The sequence below is a fragment of the Vipera berus genome (assembly GCF_964194415.1).
Source record: "Vipera berus genome assembly, chromosome: 3".
Classification (NCBI taxonomy): Eukaryota; Metazoa; Chordata; class Lepidosauria; order Squamata; family Viperidae; genus Vipera; species Vipera berus.
This window is the reverse complement of record NC_138204.1, coordinates 213427669-213432054: the sequence shown is the minus strand read 5'-3', so window position 1 is coordinate 213432054 and position 4386 is coordinate 213427669.

Sequence of the window (4386 nt, the reverse complement as noted above, 5' to 3'; positions counted from 1 at the left end):
GAAAAGAGATAGAGAGAGACAAATAGACAAAGAGATAGACATAGAGATAAAAATACCATATACCTTTACCTTTACCTTTTAAATCTGTCTGTCCATCTGCCCATCTGCCTGCCCATCTGCCCATCAATCCACCCACCCACCCGTCTGTCTGTCCATCCATCCATATCTATCTATCTATCTATCTATCTATCTATCTATCTATCTATCTATCTATCTATCTATCTATCTATCTATCTATCTATCTATCATATCTATCTTTCATATCTATCTGTCTGTCTGTCTTTCTGTATGTCCATTTGTCTGTCCATCCATATCTATCTATCTATCTATCTATCTATCTATCTATCTATCTATCTATCTATCTATCTATCTATCTATCTATCTATCTGTCTGTCTGTCATATCTATCATATCATATCATATCATTTATTTATTAGTTGAATTTATATACCGCCCTATTCCCGAAGGACTCAGGGCGGTTCACAGGGCAATTAAAACAGTACCAAAAAATATAATATCTATCTATCTATCTATCTATCTATCTATCTATCTATCTATCTATCTATCTATCTATCTATCTATCTATCTATCTATCTATCTATCTATCCACCCATCCATCTCCACGTATAAATCTAGAAATCATTTCCTCTCCTGCCTCTGTACGTGTGTAAGTGTGTGTCCATCTGTACGCATCTTGTGTGTGCATTAAAGACCAGAAAGAAAGCACTGCAGAGAGAGTTTAGACGTCCACTAACCACCTCACTAACCCTACCACTAATTACCCCACCCTCACTGGGGGTCCGTCCTCATCTCCAACCCTGATTAATTTTCCTTGTAAATCAACCACCCTTCAGGGGAAAAAAACATCTGTCTCCTCTTCTGTTGACCATCCTCCATAAAATCCCAGCGCCTCTGCCGAAGCAACCCACTTCTAACTCCAAATTAAATTAGTCTTGCCATTTCTCTGATTGATCCTTGGGTGGGTGGTCCCTCGGAGCAGGCCCAGGGGTGGCCCTGCACGTAACTTGGGATAAAGGGAGATAGCTCCGCATTAACAGTTTATGGTGATCGCTTTCTTTAAAGAGCTTGTAAATAAATATCCAGTGCCTCGTTTCTCTCCAGGCTGAACGATGCTCCTGATGGTTCGAACTCCAGATACTGAAAATAGAGCTCTAAAATTAAAGCCTCATCAACTTCAACCATCCTCCCCACAAGTCGTTTCTCAGATGGGAAATGCGGCACACAGTCCCCCCAGGTAAGTGTACACGTATATAAACCACTAATGGTTGCTGAGCAAGCACAAGGAGAGCCGATCCAGTGGCATTCGGTTTCCTTCGCCGTGTTAAAAGCCCATCTGGGTACCTTCAGAGACTCTCAGAGAGAATTCAAACAAGCGTTTTGCTCCTCCGAAGAGCTCGCGCTTCGAAAAGAACAAATTGTCATCTCCTTGTAAACGAGTCTCCTGAAGCAGGGAACAAGAACAGGCAGGAATCTCTCTGAACACAGATTGGGAGTGTGCTAATGAAGGCCGAGAGTTCTAGTCCTGCCTTAAGCATGAAAGCTGGCTGGCTGACTTTGAGCCAATCACCAGGCGGTGCAGAGTTCTAGTCCCGCCTTATCCGTGAGAGCCAGTTGGGTGACTTTGGGCCAATCACCAGGAGACAGGGAGTTCTAGTCCAGCCTTATCCATGAGAGCCAGTTGGGTAACTTTGGACCAATCACCAGGAGATAGGGAGTTGTAGACCCGCCTTAAGCATGAAAGCCGGCTGGGTGACTTTGGGCCAATCACCAGGTGGTGGTGAGTTCTAGTCCTGCCTTAGCCAGTTGGGTGACTTTGAGCCAATCACCAGGTGGTGCGGAGTTCTAGTCCCACCTTATCCATGAGAGCCAGTTGGGTGACTTTGGGCCAATCACCAGGAGACAGGGAGTTCTACTCCAGCCTTATCCATGAGAGCCAGTTGGGTGACTTTGGACCAATCACCAGGAGATAGGGAGTTGTAGTCCCGCCTTAAGCATGAAAGCCGGCTGGGTGACTTTGGGCCAATCACCAGGTGGTGGTGAGTTCTAGTCCTGCCTTAGCCAGTTGGGTGACTTTGAGCCAATCACCAGGTGGTGCGGAGTTCTAGTCCCACCTTATCCATGAGAGCCAGTTGGGTGACTTTGGGCCAATCACCAGGAGACAGGGAGTTCTACTCCAGCCTTATCCATGAGAGCCAGTTGGGTGACTTTGGACCAATCACCAGGAGATAGGGAGTTGTAGTCCCGCCTTAAGCATGAAAGCCGGCTGGGTGACTTTGGGCCAATCACCAGGTGGTGGTGAGTTCTAGTCCTGCCTTAGCCAGTTGGGTGACTTTGAGCCAATCACCAGGTGGTGCGGAGTTCTAGTCCCACCTTATCCATGAGAGCCAGTTGGGTGACTTTGGGCCAATCACCAAGAGACAGGGAGTTCTACTCCAGCCTTATCCTTATCCATGAGAGCCAGTTGGGTGACTTTGGACCAATCACCAGGAGATAGGGAGTTGTAGTCCCGCCTTAAGCATGAAAGCCGGCTGGGTGACTTTGGGCCAATCACCAGGTGGTGGTGAGTTCTAGTCCTGCCTTAGCCAGTTGGGTGACTTTGAGCCAATCACCAGGTGGCGCTGAGTTCTAGTCCCGCCTTTAGCCATGAGAGCCAGTTGGGTGACTTTGGGCCAGTCCCTCTCTCTCTCTCAGACCAACACACCTCACAGGCTTGTTGTTATGAGGTAAGCAGGAGGGGAAAAGCAGGTTGGACATATTTGCTGCCTTGAGTTATTTTGCAAAAATAACGAAGGCGAGATATTTGTTATTTATTTATTTTATTTTATTATTTAAACTTATATACCGCCCTTCTCCCGTAGGACCCAGGGCAGTTCACAAGGCAATTAAGACAATATAAATACAAAAGTTAATAACAAATTAAAATAAATTAAATTATCCTTGATTAAATCTAAAGCCCTTAACTCTAATTTAAAAACCCCAATTAAAATAGGTTAAAAATTAAAAGTTCTCAGTCCTGGCCAGAAAGCTCAAAGAGCCAGGTCTTCAGGTCCGCGGAACGAACGAAAATCTGGGCAGTCCTGAGCTCTACGGGTAACTGGTTCCAAAGGGCAGGCACGCCCACATCCATATGGATGAATGAATGAATGAATGAATGAATGAATGAATGAATGAATGAATGAATGAATGAATGATCGAACATGTACAAGCAAACAACCCACCTCAGAGAGCGCCAAGGACTCCACAGTTCAACCCTGAGCTACAGGATTTCTCTTTTGCTGTATTTATTCCTCATTGATCATATCTGTAGAGCCAGTTCAGCTTCGTTATATTTCTTTCATGCCCTATCTGTATTCAACCCACCTTCCTTCAGCCCCTATTCATTCTTCGCTCAATCTCTTTTCTTCTTACGTGACCTGTTCTCATTGCATTCACATTTTTAATTTTATTTTATTTTATTTCTGGCCCAGCCAATTCTCTCTTCCTTTAGTAGAGCAGGCAAGCACAGGTTACTGGGGGTTGTTTTTTTTCCCCATTCCTTTAGAAAAATATTCAGCTTCCACACATTCTAGGCCACATTCCCACTATGATCTTTCTGTTGGCGTTTGCAATGCCGTGTTTTCTCTCTCACGGCACCTAATCGAATAACAGAATGAGAGAGTTGGAAGGGACCTTGGAGGTCTTCTACTCACCCCACCCCCACCCCGCTCAAGCAGGAAACCCTATACCATTTCAAACCAATGGCTGTCCAATCTTTTCTTTAAAAAATTCCAGTGTTGGAGCAATCACAGCTTCACAAGTTGTTCCACTGATTAAGTTGCTCTCATTGTCAGGAATTTTCTCCTGAGTTCTAGGTTGCTTCTCTCCTTGATGAGTTTCCATCCGTTGCTTCTTGTCCTGCTTTCAGGCGCTTTGGAGAAAAAGTTGAGCTCCTGTTCTTTGTGACAGCCCTCAAATGTTGGAACCCTGTTGTCATGTCACCCCTAGCACTGAGGATGTTACCTAGTTGGTCATGAAACGTCTGTGAGAAAACAACCAAGGTCAGATAGCACCAAGGACCACACAGTCCTCCTTCTCCTCCATCTCTTCTTCCTCTTCCTCCTCCATCCCTTCCTCCTCCTCTTCTTCTTCCTCTTCCTTCTCCTCCTCTTCCACCCAAACCCCATTCCCTCTAGCACTGATGATGTTACCAAGTTGGGTAATGAAACCTCTGCAAGAAAGCCACCAACCTCAGAGAGCATCAGGGACTCCATAGTTGTTGTCCTCCTCCTCCTCTTCCTCCTCCTCCTCCTCCTCCTTTTCCTCCTCCTCTCTGTCCTTGTCCTTGTCCTTGTCCTTCTCCTTCTCCTTCTTGTTCTCCTCCTCATTC